The following is a 17,869-nucleotide window of genomic DNA, read 5'->3' on the forward strand; positions in this document are numbered from 1 at the left end:
ACTGCCCTCTGTTTACCAACCATGTCAGTGCAATTGGAGTTTAGGACAATGAGCTCCAGAACTATGCCTATAATTTTCTAGTTCTTTTTGCGAGGCAAGGTAGAGAAAATACAATTCCTCTTCCATAGAATAGCATTGCAAGTTTTCAAAAAGAGCAAATATCTATCCTGTTTTCTCTTCTCTGGAATAAATGTCCCCCATTCTTTCAATTGGCTCTTGTATGAAATGGTATCCCTAACTAGTCTTTAGTCTAATCAAATGACAGGATCCTGAGAATTGGAAAAATCTCTTCAGAACTTTAAGGTGGAGAGAAAAGGACTTGTCTCCAAGGTGTCACAATCTAGAAGAAGCTGGCAGTCCTTTTAGTTGTTTAGCAGAAACCATGACACATCACAATCTTGTTTACCTTCCTGTGGCTATGCTCAAGCATGCAGGTGTGTATTTTCTACAGACGTACACAATCACTAAAAGCAACATTATGAAGTATACAGAGATGGTCAGTCTCAGAATCAGGGAGACCAAGGTTCCAAATTCTACCTTGGATACTTACCTGCTGGTGAGTCAGGGTGAATTAGCTAAAGCCTCGGTACCCCACTTCCCTCCAGAGAACTCTGTAAGACCAGAAGCTACAGATAAGTTGTTCTTCCATGTTAGTGGAGTTAGTTTTGATCCAAATGCACCTCCCCTTCCTCAAAAAGAAATCAAAATCATATATGACGAAGTGTATTTCTCTAGAACTAATGTATATCACACTTTTAAAAAACTATTATTAATTTTTACTTCATTAAGTTGTTGAATATTGACTGAAGGGACAATATAGTTAAAAGAGAACTGGAGTCATTTAAGAAGCAGTGTAGTAGGACCTGGATTCAAATCAAGGGTCTGCCACTGACTATCTTGTGTGGTCTTAGACAAGTTATCTTTTTCTTTTTTAAAAAAATTAATTACTTTATTTTTAGTTTTCAACATTCATTTCCACTAAATTTGGAGTTCCAAATTTTCTCCCTATCTCTCCCCTCTCCCTACCCCAAGGCACCCTTCCCCCAATCTGCCCTTTCTTCTATCGCACCCCTTGCTTCCTTATCCTCATCCTCTCTTTTCTTGTAGGACAAGATAGATTTCTGTAGGCTATTACCTGTATTTCTTATTTCCCAGTTCCATACAAAAACAATTCTCAACATTTGTTTCTAAATCTTTGAGTTCCAACTTCTCTCCCTTCCTCCCTCCCCACCCATCCCCACTGTAAAGGCAAGCTATTCAATATAGGCTACACATGTGTACTTACGCAAAAGATTTCCCTAAGAGTCTTGTTGTGAAAGACTAACTATATTTCCCTTCATCCTATCCTGTCCTCCATTTATTCTATTCTCTCTTTTGTCCTTATCTCTCCACAAAAGTTTTTACTTCTAATTACTCTCTCCTCCCATTTTCCCTCCCTTCTATCATTCCCCCACACCCTATTTATCCCCTTCTTCCCTACTTTTCTACAATGTAAGATAGATTTTCATATGATATTGAGTGTGCATGTTATTCCCTCCTTAAGCCAAATGTGATGAGAGCAAACTTCCGTTTTTCCCTCTCACATGCCCCCTTTCCCATTCCATTGAAAAAGCTTTTTTTGCCTCTTTTATGAGAACTAATTTGCCCCATTCCATCTTTCCCTTTCTCTTTCCAATATATTCCTCTCTCAATCCTTTATTTTATTTTTTTAGATATCATCTCTTCCTATTCAACTCACCCTGTGCTTTCTGTCTATACATATACAATCCCTCTAACTACCCAAATACTGAGAAAAGTCTCAAAAGTTACAAATATTATATTTCCATGTAGGAATGTAAACAGTTCAGCTTTAGTAAGTAACTTATGATTTCTCTTTCCTGTTAACCTTTCATGCATCTCTTGATTCTTGTGTTTGAAAGTTCAATTTTCTATTCAGCTCTGGTATTTTCTCCAAGAACACTTGAAAGTCCTCTATTTCATTGAATAATCATTTTTTCCCCTGAATTACTATACTCAGTTTTGCTGGATAGGTGGTTCTTGGTTTTAATCTAGTTCTTTTGATTTCTGGAATATCATATTCCAACCCCTTTGATCCCTTAGTAGAAGTTGCTAGATCTTGTGTTATCCTGATTGTATTTCCACAATACTCAAATTTTTTTCTTTCTGGCTGCTTGCAGTATTTTCTCCTTGACCTGGGAACTCTGGAATCTGGCTTCAATATTTCTAGGAGTTTTTCTTTTCATATCTCTTTCAAGAGGTGCTCAGTGGATTCTTTCAATATTTATATTACCCTCTGGTTCTAGAATATCAGGGTAGTTTTCTTTGATAATTTCTTGGAAGATGATGTCTAGGCTCTTTTTTTGATCATGGCTTTCAGGTAGTCCCATAATTTTAAATTGAGCCTCCTGGATCTGTTTTCCAGGTCAGTTGTTTCTCAATGAGATGTTTCACATTACCTTCAATTTTTTCTTTCTTTTGGTTTTGTTTTGTAATTTCTTGGTTTCCTGTAAAGTCATTGGCTTCCACCTGCTCCATTCTAATTTTTAAAGAATTATTTTCTTCAGTGAGCTTTTGAACCTCCTTTTCCATTTGGCTAATTCTTCTTTTTAAAGCATTCTTCTCCTCATTGGCTTTGTGAACCTCTTTTGCCATTTGGGTTAGTCTATTTTAAGGTGTTATTTTCTTCAGCATTTTTTGGGTCTCCTTTAGCAAGCTATTGACTCACTTTTCATGATTTTTTTGCTTTGCTCTCATTTTTCTTCCCAATTTTTCCTCCACCTCTCTTATCTGATTTTCAAAATCTCCTTTGAGCTCTTCCATGGCCTGAGATCACTGCAAATTTGTTTTGGAGGTTTTGGATGAAGAAGCCTTGACTTTGATGTCTTCCTCTTATGCTATGCTTTGTTCTTTCTCATCTGAAAGGATGGAAGAAAATGCCTGTTCAAGAAGAAAGTAACCTTCTATAGTCTTATTTTTTTCCCTTTTAGGGCATTTCCCTGGCCAGTTACTTGATTTTTGAGTCCTTTGTCAAGTGGAGGGTATACTCTAGGGACATGTAAGTTCTCAGTTCCTCCAAGGTGGCACATTCAAGGGAGAGGAGTTTACTCCTCTCCTGGCCTGTGCTGTGGTCTGGGAACAATCACAAGCTTTTCTGCCCAGGATCAGTGAGTAGGGTTCCCTCTCCACAACTGCCTCCAGCTCCACCAGGACAGTTCTCCTCCTCACCCAAGGTCTGCCACTCAGGACTGAGATTCAGATCAGCCCCCTGATTCCCCCAGGGTCTTTAAGCAGAGTGCTCCAAAAATGAATACTGCCCTGGGGCCAGGGCTGGGGCTGGACCCTGTTCCTTTCTCACCCAGGTGAAAGAGCTTTCTCACTGACTTTTGAAACTGTCTTTGGCATTTGTGGGTTGAGGAATCTGGGAACCTCAGATACCGCCCAAGATTCTGCACCCCCAAGCCTGCTCCAATGCTCTCTGTGCCACACCACAGGACCCAGGTTGAGCTGCTCTCTGCTCTGAACCTGGTGCAATAGATCTTTCCTGTCAGCCTTCCAGGCTGCCTTGGGCTGAAAATCTCTCTCCCTCTGTGGTTTTGTGGATTCTGCTGCTCTAGAATTAGTTTAGAGTTATTTTTACAGGTATTTTATGGGCTTTGTGGAGAAAGCTACTGTAGATCTATTCCTCTATTCTGCCATCTTGGCTACATCCCCAAGTTATCTTCTTTCTCTGAGACTTAGTTTTTGCACCTGTAAAATGGAGGCAATAAACCTCATGCTCCCTATCTTACAGAATTCTCAAGTAGGAAGGGATCCCTAAAACATTAGGTAGCACTGAATATTATATCCCTTGAGTCTGCTCAAATGCTTTACATAGACTCATCTTTGAGGCAGCTGAGAATTTGAAGGGAGATTCCTACCATATTGTCATGGTTCTAGAGGGAGGCCCCTCTTCATTATTCCATGTACTGGCTTTAGAAGCAGCTTGATGTAATGACTAGAAAGTGAACTGTAGGGCCAAAGAGACCTCTGTTCCATACTACATCTTATCTACTTATTAGCTGTGTGACTCTGGGGAAATCACTTAACCACTCAGAGCTAGAGGCAATTCTAAGACTAAGTTTCTGAGAAGGTGCCAATTTGCATAGATAGGGGGAATTTCCTTATTCCTATGAAATGAAATCACAAGTATAGGCTCTGTCTCTATAAAAGATCCATTTTTCCTCCTCTTGACAATTAACTACATTAGCTCTGTTTTCTGGGAACATCTTTTCTGGATGACTCATAAGTGAGCCAGTGAAATGGGACAAGCTTTTTATCTCTTAACTGATTTATGGTCAGCTCAAATTTCCCTTGTCCACATTCAGAAGGTGGGATAAAGGAGCTCAGAAAGAGTTACTCAGATGTCTTTTCTGCCCTCTCTCCTTAGCCCCACCCATATTTCATATGCCACCCTCATTTCCATCTTATTAGAAGCCAAAAGAGGACATTCTTCTAGTTATCAGCTAGAAAATAGAGAAACACTATCATAAACTTGTCTACCGACAAACTCAGGTGCCTAGCTCAGTAGATTTGAGTGGAATTACAACCAAAAAGACATTTGGCTGAGCCCCAAAGGCTCACAATCTGGAAAAGCAAACGTAATTGAAATTCTGCTTGCTGTTTTCTGGAGAGAGATATGCGGACTTCTGGAAGCTCTAGATGTTCATGAATCCAGAGTATTTCCTCCAAAAGGCAGATAAATAACATTCAGTTCTGGTAACTATCAATCTTAGTGAAGATCTTTCTATCGTAAAATTATTACCCTAGTATGATCTTGCTTTATTCAATAATTGCCTTCTGGATTATTACTGTGGTTCAGTCATTTTTTCATTTGTGTCCAACTTTTTGTTACCATACTTGAGGTTTTTCTGGCAAAGAAAAAGAAATATTGGAGTTGTTTGCCATTTCCTTCTCCATCTAATTTTATAGATGAGGAAACTGAGACAAACAGAGTTAAGTGACTTGCCCAGGGTCACACAGCTAATAAGTATCTGATGCTGACTCCAGGCCCAGAGAATTATCTACTGAGCCACTAAGGTACCTGCCCCCTGAAAGAGTCAGTTCCATGTCAGAACTAAGGAACCATGGCCAACAATTGCAAGAATTCATGGGGTTATTCTAGAGCAGTCCTGTACAATATATGGTCCTAGGGCTGCTTGTATCCTGCCAAAGGATTTTCCCAAAGAATAACTCCCAAAAATGTAGGATTGCCACTGCTCACTCTCCTATTTGTCACATGACCACAACAACCAACTATCATCAGTCCATCTTTAATATAACCTTTCTGTGGTCCAAAGAAGTTTAGTCTATTTAAATTTTGGCCCCTACCTTCTGCCAAGTTGTGCAGGTCTGCTCTAGAGATATAATAGAGACGAGTGGTGTTTTGGAGGTGGAAACAATAAGCTTTTGCAACTGACTAGATGTAGGAAATGAGAAAGAGGAAGAATCATTGACACAAATAGGGAAATCAGGAGGGTAGGGGTTAGCTACCTAAGCTACAGATAACAGACTCCATCCATTGCCAGAATTATCCTTTTAGCCTGTTCAGTTTGGCAGAGCCTGAAAGAACTTTCATTCTCCTCCCAAAGCCTTCCAGATATCGAGATCTCTCTCTAGGGGTGCTTTTTAGAGGTTTGAATTAATTAGTGTAATTTAAAATATTCCTGATATAATTAATCTGAATGATGGTATGTGTCCATGCCCTTTAGTCATTAGGAAGTCAATGGAAAAAAAAATATCTCTTGTTCATGTATATTCTCTGCCAACCAAGAAATAGGATAGAGGCTTTTAAATGATATACCAAGCACTAATGGAAACCTCTGAAAACTGGAGGCTTCAGTGTCATGGACATAGGCCTTGACCTGCCTCTAGGAAAACCACCACAAGCACAGGAATATTACTGAGTCTTAACTGGATGTAAAATCTTGTGTCTTACTATGTCCACATAAGGCTTTACAAGACCAAAAATATCTTGTTTTACATCGATTGTTCATTTTTGTCACCAATTTTGGCATCAATAATCACTGAATACTTACAACATGCAAGATGTGATGTTGAGCCCTTGTGATACAATTCATATCCTCAAGGGGTCTACAAGCCATGTTGGGAGATGTCTTTCAATCTAGATCTTCAGCTCTGTGGGAGAGGGGTGTCACATTTTAGAAAGTTCATTGATAAGCTAGCGATTGTCCAGAGGACAGAAAACAGCACGGAGAAGACCCATGTGGCCATGCCATCCAAGGACTGGTTGAGGGAACTAGATATCTTTACCTGGTGGGAGGGAAGGCTTTGTGGAGATGTGACAGTTATTTTCACATATTTTAAGATTGTCAACTGAAAGATTAGGTTTGTTTCATGGGGCCCCAGAGGGCAGGAGCCAGGAACAATAAATAGGTCCAAGGTTCAATGAGGTCAATATGGGCCTCATGTCAGGAAGAACTTCCCAACAAGTAGATCTATCCCAAAGTAGGCAGAAGCTCTCCTCACTAGGAATCTTCAAAGAAATGCTTGATGTCTGTTTTTGGGGGTATGTTGTAGCCTTGTATGGATGGGATTTGATGGCCTCCTAAATAAGTCTCTTCTAGTCCCCAATCCAATACAACAAGTATATACTACTAAGAACCTTACTTTGCTGGTGTCTGTGCCAGAGTTATAGAGACAGACAAAAGCGATTTATCCTCAAAGATATCTTATTCACTAGGGATGGATATAGCATGTTAAGAGATGCTAATTTGAGATGGGAGAGAGCACAAACAGCTAGGGTACAGAAAGGCTTCCTCTAAGACAGAGCCCCTGAATTCAGATTTAAAACTTGGACATCTGGGGATACGAATGTGTACGCATGAAGGTGACAATAGCAAATGATGAATAATTAATGAAAGGTATAGAAAGTTGTAGGATGAAGGTTCAGAAATGGGAGATGGGTGCAAGCTGAAGATGTTATTGAAGGCTTTATTAGAGAAGTCAGAATGAAGTGCATCAAGTGGAGGTGCTGGAGGACTTCCAGTCAAAGCACCCTAAAGGGTCCTAGTCAGGTCAGTCCAGTTACCCACACACCTACTTCCTTCTCTGCACTTCTCTATCCAATGCAGAAGTCTACCCATTGGGGTGTAGCAGAAAGAACACAAATTGTGCCACATTGAGAGATATTCAGAAGCCCTTGAAAATGCCATTTTCGCCAATGACCCGGAAAATTAGCTTTTTGAATGGGCTTGGAGGCTTTTGGTTGCTTCAAAATGAAACAGGTTAGCGCTCTAGAATCTCCAAACCCTCCTCTGTTGTAAATATGGCAATATTCTACCTTGCTCCCTCTGAGGCAGGAAGGGATCTGAAATTTTGTCTTTTCTATCTCCCCTCTTCTTATCAACACAGCGAGAGTATGTGAGAAAATACCTGGAAATTTGCTAGGTCCGTGTTATGACAATAAGCATCATTCCTAGTGAAATTCAATATTATCCCTTCCTATGAGAGCTCTCCAGACAAAGGGAAGAACAGCATGGTCAGTTCAGGCTCATCTGTCCTGGACTCCCATATCTGTCCAACAAGCCATCAGACTCAGGGTGTATGTACTCCATCATGATCACCGGTAATGAGGGAGTTAGTGAGTCCTCCCCTCATTAATCCCATTTACCCAAACACAAAGGCAATTTGTACCTTATTCCAAGTCATTACAGCCTCCAGCCAACTCCAGGGACTCACCCATCTGGTGCAGCCTGTTTTTCCTATAACAAACTCTTTAAATGGAATTATCCAGTCCATCCAATGGTAATTTGTCAAGAAGAGCAGAATAGTTAATAAGGAATATTAAATTTGTATTGTAATTCTAGTGTTAGTCTGAAGCACCGTATTCATGCTTCTATGTCATCAAAAGGAAATGTGATTGAATCCTAACTGAATAAGGGACGGTGAAATCCATCTCTATCAATATCTACACTGCTTTGGTTTGCAAAGTACTGTAGACTTTGCCCTTCCTCTCTCCTTCCTTCCTTCCTTCCTTCCTTCCTTCCTTCCTTCCTTCCTTCCTTCCTTCCTTCCTTCCTTCCTTCCTTCCTACAGGACATGTGTATCAAAGAGCTATGAATCATATGCTGTGCAAACTTACTTCATATATATTTCATATTTCCTTAAGTGTATATGTTGACACCTCCTTCCCCCACTAAAAGGCAGTAAAACATAAGCACCTTGAGGTCAGATTCTTTTTTTTCTTTGTAACTTCAGGGCATCACAGGTAATGGGAACATGGCAGGTGCTTGATGAATACCAACTGAATTGGATTGGTTTTGTGGGTTCTCAGGTGTGTTGCTTCAAAAATCAGCAGGAAGGGGCAAAGATAGACACTTTTATAGAGAGATGCTTAAATCACTGGTATGGCATGGGGATGCCATATAAAGGAGGCTGCTTAAACAGAGCTTTGTGGTGCATTCCAAGGTGGGCAGGATGTAGAACCTGTCAGATCAGGTAAGGGAGTTCAGATATTCAGATGTAGTCTATCTCTGACAGTGTGTGTATGTGTGTGTGTGTGTGTGTGTGTGTGTGTGTGTGTGCACGCACACGTGCCTGCGCTTGTGGAAATAACAAGAACCAAAGCCCCTATGGTGGTTTCAAAAAGACTTGAAATTAATCAACATAAATAATGTCCATGCTGGTTTCTAAGTTTCAAAGTGGCAAATTTAGGTTAGAGAGTAGGAAATATTTCTTAACACAAGAGCTCTCCCTAAGTGTGATGATCCCCTCCTGGGTGGTGGGTAACCCTCTTCAAGTAGAGGCCAGGCAACCACTTGTCAGCTAAGATATAGAGAGGATTCCTTTAGTGTGTGGATTCGACTAAATGACTGCTGAGGTCCCTTCCTCCTCTCAAATCCTGGGCTTTAATGGTATCATTGGAGAGATGTACAGCCATATCATAAAACGGGCCAATGATGTTTCAAGAAAATGTGACAGACAGCCTGTATACTCCACTGGTAAGTATATTTCCCCCTCCTCTACCCCCCACCCCCCACCCCCACTGTCCCAAGTTGAGTCTCACTGGATATAACTACCCAGGTGCATTGTGAATCAAATCATTAGCGAAATTCTGGGCACAGAGCAGAATCATAGAGGAGGTAGATAGATAGCTAGATAGAGAAATAGAGCAATGATGAAAGGATAGATGAATGGACAGATGGATAGATAGATAGGGCATCATTAAGGCCTTATCATATGCCAAGCATTAGGTGAAGGCTGGGAATTCAAATGGTTTAAAATAACTCATAAAAGAAGCTGAAAATCTGGCTAGAATGGGATCAGGGCAAAGCAGAAAGGAGTAGCTTTTGAGATTGGATTGAAAGGGAGGGTAAGATTTCTCAAGGCAGAGATCTTTGGGGAGGGAGACAGAGACCATTATAGGTGCAGGAAATTCTGTGACCAATCCTGTGGATTATGTTATATGGCTTTAATTTTTTTGGAGGGGAGGAGACAAGCATTTATTAAAACACCTACTATGTGCAAGGCACTGTGATAACCAGTTTACAAATATTTTCTCATTTGACAATTACCCCATTCAGAGGACTGAAATGTCTGGAGCAGCCAGGGGCAATACTAAATAATCATCTCCATCATAAAACACTGAAGACAGAAATTTAAAAGAATCAGATGCAGATGAAATTGTTTTTGATCCTAGAGTCACTAGGAAGTTTGTTTATTAGAGGAGTGACATGACAAAACTTTCACTTTACTAATACTACTTTGGTAACTTTGGGGAGGATGGGCTGGAGAAGGAGGAGACGAGTCAGGACACCTGTTTAGGAGTCTCCTGAATAGTCCAGCTAAAAAGAGATGAGAGCCTCAATGAAGTTAGTGGCTTGTGAATACAGAAAACCAGACAGATGAAAGGGATGTGAAAGTAGAAACAACCAGAATTGGCAGCTGATTGAATATATGAGATGAAGGAGGGCAAAGATTTGAAGATGACATTGAAGGTATGAAAAGCTGAGTGCTGGGAAGGGTGGGGGTGGGGAGAAGTAGAAATTGGGAAGTTTGGCAGAGAAAAAGTGTAGCGAGGCTTCAATGCACATCACAACCCATCCATGCTTGCTCATTGGGAATGATTCATTCTGTCCTACCCAAAATGAAAAGGAGGAAGATGGGGCTTTCACTCATTATTTCTGTACTGGAATGCAGAACCCACCCTTTAAAGAAAGGACTTGTTGCTATGGCCATGAAGTGATCAGGAAGGCAGAAAGTGGTATGTTGTTTTTTTGGGGAGGGGAGGAGAGGAGAGGAGATTTAGAAATGTACAGCTACTAATGAGGGTGACCAGTTAGGGGTTCAGTTATAACTACTGAAGGGCTGATGCCTAATTCAGAAGGGAGGAAGTTGAAAGTTTACAGAGTGAGGGAGTTATGAGGGTAGGTATGCTTGTATTAAAGACAAGTCCCAGTCCTGACTCTCTTAAAGATGGTAGGATACAGCTCATCTTCCCATTTTCTAATCTTCCCTCTTCTAAATGATTTATGGCACACCCCTTGGCATCATGCTATGCCCCCTCAGGAGGCCCCAGTCTCCAGTAACCACTGCTCTCAAGGACAAGGCTCCCATCCCATTCTCCCAGCATAGTGACTTTTTATCCTCTTCCCTCACATTTCAATTGTGAAAATAAAAAAGATGACAAATGAGTTAGATTGGAATTGGTTTTTCTAATTTTCTAGGTACTGTCTTTTATATACCCTGATGTAGAGATCAAGAACGATGCAAGTGTGGCTCCTTCATGGCACCAGGATGGGTAGAGCTTTCATAGGGGTTCTCCTTGTCCTTTGAGCTCCCAATTGCTCATGCTTACAACCTTTGACCTCTTCTGGAGAGCTGCTTCCCTTTACACTTTCCATTTAACTGCATAGTTAAGATCTACTGATCTTATCTTTGAAGTGGCTAGAGTAATAAACATGGAATCACAAGACTAGTTTAAATCAGGGCTTTACCACCTGTGTGATCTGTGACAAGTGATTTATGTTCTCTAGTCTTCAGTTTCTTCATCTGTAAAATGAGGAAGTGAGACTACACGGTCCCTTCCAGGTCTAAATTCATGATCCTAAGCAGTGAACTCTTGAATATAATTTATTGTTACTATTATTGTTGTTTTAAAATTAAATCAACCCCTATGGACAAAAATATTTATAGCAGCTCTTTTTATGATGGCAAAGAATTGAAAACAGAGGGGATGCCTAGGAACCAACTGAAAAAGTTATGGTATATGACTGTGATAGAATATTGTTGTGCTGTAAGATGTAATGAAAGGAATGGTTTGGAAAAATATGGGGAAACTGATGCAAAGTAAAGGGAACAGAGCCGGTAGAACAATTTCTACAATAAAAAAAAAAAAAGCGACAAAGACAAACAACTTTGAAAGACTTAGGAATATTGATCAGCACAGTAACCAACCAGAATTCTAGAGGGCTCATGATCAAATAGCTGCCTTCCTCCTAAGAGGGCTGATGAGCTCAGTGTAGATCGCAGCTGTTGGGAGGGAGAAGACGTGGCCATTGTGGGAAGCTGTGTCACTACATGATACATGTTTGTAAAAGGGACTTTGTTTTTCTTATTTTCTCAGTCAATCTAGGCAAGACGAGAAGGAGAGGAGGCAGATCTTTGTGATATTTTACTGTAGTCTCCTTGGTAATATTTGATTTTGTGTTTTGCATTGCTGTTTATGAGGGATATTGCCCCATAACGATCTTCCCCTTTTGACTTTCCTTGGTTCAGGTATCAGGAACAGAGTTCTATCACAGGAGGAATTTTGGAGGACCCCTTCTTTTCCTATTTTTTAAAGCAGTTATATAGTACTGGAATTCATTATTTTTAAAATGTTTGACTGAATTCTATAGATTTCTATTTTTCTATTGAGGGACTTTAGTTTTCTAGGTTTTTTAGTTGCTATTACTGTATGGTCAATTCATTGATCTGCTCTTAAATATAATTTACAAAACTATGAAAATAATATATTGGCCAGTTTCTTCACTGGTAAATTGGGGGAGCTGGAAGATTGGACTAGGGTTATTTCCAGAGTCTACATTGGATGCTATAATCCACTGAACAAAATTCTCCATGATTAGCAGAAGTGCCATCTCCTACACAAGGATTTCACCAATCCTCTAAGTGTTAGTGAATTTCAATAAAAATTATTTTCTCTATATTTTGTTTTGTTTATTCATATATTATCAACTTATTGTATGCATGTTATATGCACACACACACACATGCTCACACATATGAATGTAAACTCTTTGAGGGCAGAAATATTTTGCTTTTGTCTTTTATTACCAGTACATAGCCTGGCACATAGTTGATGCTTAATGTTTGCTCAATTGAATTAAAAAGCATATTTCAGGAATCCCATTGGCACATATAATCTTTAAAAAGGCATATGTCAGTAAAGAATTTTTAAAGAACTTTCAGAAGAAGGCAAAAGTACAAACCCTCACTTGTGGAAGAAGCTGTCCAGACACTTTAAACATGTAGATGGAAAAGTGTGCAGTGCATTACCATTAGAGCCTAATTTAATAGTGCAAGGCTTCCCTGGGACGGAGTTGTTAACTCTTTAGCTATTTTCTTATGAAATATTCCTAGAGAAAACGGAGGGTTTTGATTAGCTGACAGTTGCATCATCCCTGGGCACGTTATCCAGTGTTAAACAAATATGTCATTACTAATAATCTTTCTCTTCCATTTCTAATGGTGCTAATAGACTCTGAGTGAAGGCATTTCTGGGGGGTTATTGAATTTCTCTGGTGGTTAAAGTTATTTAGCCTTCAGGCTCATGCTTCCTTGTAAAACCATTTAGAGTATAGAATCATCTCTACATGAAAATCCTGTGACAAGAGGTCAAAGACAGAAGCAGCATTACTTAATAGTAACTGGTTTTAGAATCAGAAAGTTGTGGGTTCAAATCCCATATCTGACACTTACTAGCTGTGTAACCCTGAACAAGGGTCTGAGCCTCTGCTAACTCTTTCAAGAATATCAGTATGATGTCATTACATGGAAACAGCCCATGGTGATAGAGGGCTGACTGTGGTTATATAGATCTCCTCTTGAATGTTATAGGCCAGATCTCCCTTTGCCATGGTGGGAATCCCTAAAGTGGGTGGTAGCAGGGATTTAAATAGAAGAGCTATTTGGTTCATTTCATTTTTTTTCAGATTGCAGCCAATCTTCGCTGGCTCTTGTCCATGACTTGTTATAAATTGCTCCCAGGAGGTTTACCCAACATGATTGGGCCATTCCTGATGTCCAACTGACAATGCACAGACCCCCCCCAAATCCCAGAGGACTCTATATCAGTTGTTTCTCACTCCTGCCATAAGATCACACCACCTCCCCCCCCCCCCCCGCCAAAAAAAAAAACCACACAAGCATTGAAACATCCAACTTATGACAATCATCACTTTTAGGATGTAATTCATTTTTGGTAATTTGTTGTATATGGAAATATATAAAGAAATAAAGCATATTATGGGAGTAGGCTGTAGGGAGTCTTCTGAACATACAAAGCGCCAAATAAGTATTCCATTGAATTAAATATTACCAAGCTTCCACTGTCTGAAGACTTTTCCATTCAGTTGAGTTCAATTCGACAAGTATTAGTTAGACATCCCTTGCATGCATGGCAGTGAGCTTGTTGAAGTAGGGATACAGCAAATACCCAGAGAAGTAAACACAGAGAGTATTTAAGGCGATGTGACGTTCACAAGGGAGAGAGTACACGACACCTGAATTATCAGGGAAGCTGTCAGAAAATGGTTCATCACTTGACTGGCCATTTGTTGAAATGTTCTGTCTCTGTTTTCAAAGTTACTTTTAAAGAAACAGTCTGATGTGTCTCACTTTTGGAATGGAACATGAAAAATGAATGCCTCTTTTCATGTGTGTCCTTTTTAACTATATTCCCAAGTTTGCATGAGATCCTGTCTGAGCCTAATCTCATCTTCCAGTCTTGAGAAATAGATTGTATAGAGGATATCCAAATAAAGGTAGAGGAATTGAAGGGACTTGCCCAGGCTCACACCATCAATTGGGCTGTGCCTGAGCTAGGAAACAATGCTCAGGAAGCAAGTGCTTATTTCATGGTCCAGTTCTTGCTTCACTTAATTATACATATTTTAAAAATATATTCTTTTTTAGGAAGCAGTCAGCCTGTTAGCTGGAGCACAGAGAGAGAAAGAGATAGCCCCTTGGTAGCAAAACAAGGCTTCAACTCCCCTGTACCTGGGCACACTAGGCTTGTCACTTGTTGGCTGCAGTTAGTCATATTTCTCCATATTTTATTTACGTTTTCCAACATTCCTTCTGTGAAGAAGTCCAAACATTGTGAAAGTTTATACAAAAGGAAAATCCTTCAAATCTCCCAACACGTTTAAGCCAGTGTTAGCTGTCTCTGTTTTGTGCCTGAAGACATAGGAAAAGTTGCTTCATTGTGGGGGAAAGAAAATTCAGGAAGTGATGGAATTTGGGGAAAGGAATTTATTGACATCTCCAAGTAGAGAGCTCCATGGAAAGGGGCTTTTTAAAAATTCTATTGTTTTTTTTCTTAAGATTTGCCCCAAATGGTAAGATTATTTTGACAAAGTTCACCCCTATCCTGTTTGACACTAGCTACTTCCTTCTAAGTACCAACTTTTTCATCTGTATTTTTGAATGGAAGAATGATATTTTTGTGTTTTTCTATCATTCTTAGTTTTTCTATCATTGTGAAGTCCAAATGCTGCTTGAAACTGGTGTAAAATTTTTAATACCCTGTTACAATAATCAATTCACTTTAACCTTAGGGGAAACTATAATAACTCATAAGTTCCATGTAGTTCTTTGGTTTTAGGGAGCGTGTTTTAAATAAACACTTACGAGGTCATCACCATTGCTCCAAGCCTCCAGTTAGGAAAATCCCCAACATTTATACAGAGGATAGGATTTTTACATAACTTTATATTTATTTTTTGCTAACACATTTGACCTCTTTTTGGTTGAGACAGAATATAGTTTACTGAAAACATTTGACCACCACCCCAGCACTAGACCTATCCAATCTGGGAAAACCTTTCACTCTGTATGTTAATGAAAGGAGAGGACAGGCTTTGGGAGTCTTAACCCATTCGTTAGGACGTGACACCAGGCTAGATATATATGTCTGCAAATAGACATTGGGGAAAGCTAACCTTTGTCTAAGAATCTTCCTCATTCTTGGTTTTCTACTTTGATGTAGAGCTAGTGACTCTGATATCTCCCTTTTCTTCCACAACTCATTTCTCCCTTTGCTCCTCAGGACTCTACTGGATTGCCATACTTCCATTCTCTCAAAACCAGTTGCTAGGATCTTTCCCTTTGCTTTTGAGATTGCTTCCTCTTGTACAAATTCTTTAGGACATGATTGTCTCTCATACAGTGGCTTTGGTTGATTGAAGGAGGTATTTGGAATTGATTCATTCAAAGTTTTCCTATCTAAGCATATCAGAGCTAAAAATAACATCCCCAACCTCTATTTTTTACCCTTTACTAGTATTTGGAATCAAAATTTGCACTCTGAGTTTCTTGACATTTTTAAACACCAAGAGAGACTTCTACTAGCTGCCTTTTGTGAATGTAATCATAGGGCACATCAGGGGAAACTTGCCTCTCTGCAATGTTGGAACTGGGGTTTTGCATGAGGTTCAGAGAGGGATTGGTAGGGATGGATCCAAGTTTAGTGTAATGTAAGAATAAACTTGGTATTCATGTAATACTGTGAAAAATGATGTCATTTGAGCCCCCAAACAGAACTGTGATATGGGAGTTAAAATGTCAACAACTATATGTTTGCAACATATGGAGATGAAGTTAATCTCAAAGGGAAGGCATTAGTGGTGGGAGGTTGGATTGCCTGGAAGTAGAGGGATGGATGGATGTGGGCAGGGAAAGGTCTCTGTGGAAGGTGGGAGTTAAAATACATATATATATATATATATATATATATATATATATATATATATATATATATATATATATATATATACACACACATATATATGTATGTATGTATATATGTTTGTATGTATATCCCATCCCAAGAGATAAGAATTCCATAAGTGTACATACATATGTAGATGTGTATTCCTTTGTGTGCTTGGCTGTGTATATGTAGACATATGTGAGTATACACACACATGCACAGATGTGCACACATATCGCTCTTGGAACAAAGGACTGGACCCAGAGCTTGTGTATGACTGGGGAGTTATTTTTGTCAGACAAAGGATAGCTTCTGATTGTTTATTATAAAGCTGGAAAGTTTACTTTATTTGGGTATTCATATCTCCTTTTCTTTCCTTTTGCTTTGACCCATTTCCTGGAGATTCAAAACCATTCCATCGTGCAAATCAGCTCTTCCTCCAGAGAAAGTTTCCTGCTGAATTTAATGCCCTTAAGAGATTGCTATAGAAACCAGGCCAGATATGACCTCTCCTCTTCCTGGAATGAGGCCCTGGTCAGCTTTTCAAATCCATTTGTCTGCATAAAATTCAGGATAAGTTTCATGAAGGAAAAGGTTGTGGAGATGATGGAGTATATTCTAGGAACCTTAAGTAACCCATTCAGAGATGACAGGACTATTAGAGGGAGGTCAGGTGTGTTGTATCCAGCCATACCCACCAACACGAAAATGTGGAATATCTATAATCTCATGGAATTCTACATGATTCAGCAAAGGATTCTGAAGGCCTTCCTAAAATTCACTAGTTGAGAGTCTGGCAACAATTAGATCAGAAGATAAATTCATATGATAAATATCTGTAACACTTGCCTACCCCACCTCCAATACACAGGGATACATTCTCTGGCCACCATGTGATGAGGGCACAGATGTGTTTGGGACTGTTCATCCCAGAGCTCCTGATGCTCTCTGTTGATGCCACGGGGAGAGTAACCTTATCTACTAAGGCCAGGTCCCGTTTCTCTTGGTTCCTTCTCATCATTATTCTCAGGCTGCCTCGAACACCGCTGGATGGTTTCATTTCTTCTACTCTTTCCTGGAGGTCTCACTATTTCTGCTACCACTCTCATTGCTATCTGCTGGTGTGGCTGTCATGTAGTCTTTGGCAGAATGGTCAGCAGGACCCTTAGCTTGATCATTCCTGGGGCTATCTATAACAACTATAACCCCCCAGCTAACTGTACCTAGTTTTGTGTTCATCCTTCATTGCTGAAGAAGACCATGCCATCAGAGAAATAATGACATGATTTGCACTTGACTTTGTGTGGAGTGAGGGAGGGCTGTGCAGGTCACTAGTCTCACATCTCCTCCAGAACCATCTGAATCCAGCGACCAGATATTCATCAGGATGACTGGAGATGACTCAGGAAGAGGCATCTGGGGTTAAGTGACTTGCCCAAGGTTACACAGCTAGTGAGTGTCAAGTGTCTGAGGCGAGATTTGAACTCAGGTCCTCCTGTCTCCTGCTCTGGCGCTCTATCCACTGCACCACCTAGCTGCCCCAACTGTACTTAGTAAGCCAAACAGAGAAGACCTTAAACAATTATGTTTGTCTTTCCAATGGATTTTTTTCTTTCTGCTTTTTTAGGATACCTCAATCTAAACTCTGTTAAGTTCCATTAAAAAAAATAAAACAACAAAACAAAGCACAGAACAAAACAAAAATGAAAACCAAAAAAACCCCTTCCTTTTAATTCACATCATATTCTTGGGTTACTAGCTTAGATCTTTTACAAAACCTTCTTGGGACTTCATTGAGAAACGTTGCAAAAGTGTTGGCTTAAGCTGTGGTGAAGGAATTCCTTTCAACACCATTTTGGTCCAGGGTATCACACAAAT

At 39.8% G+C, this 17,869-nt stretch overlaps 1 long non-coding RNA gene across 2 annotated transcripts in view; it reads left to right on the forward strand.

Moving 5' to 3' along the window:
- The first annotated feature begins 565 nt into the window (after positions 1–565).
- Positions 566–17,869, forward strand: part of LOC140531059 (uncharacterized) — a 146,610-nt gene continuing 129,306 nt past the window's right edge. For both annotated transcript variants that reach the window (XR_011976254.1, XR_011976256.1), the window contains exon 1: positions 566–613. This is a non-coding gene — a long non-coding RNA (uncharacterized lncRNA). The remainder of the gene's footprint in view (positions 614–17,869) is intronic.

This window comes from Notamacropus eugenii, chromosome 3, assembly GCF_028372415.1.
Source record: "Notamacropus eugenii isolate mMacEug1 chromosome 3, mMacEug1.pri_v2, whole genome shotgun sequence".
Classification (NCBI taxonomy): Eukaryota; Metazoa; Chordata; class Mammalia; order Diprotodontia; family Macropodidae; genus Notamacropus; species Notamacropus eugenii.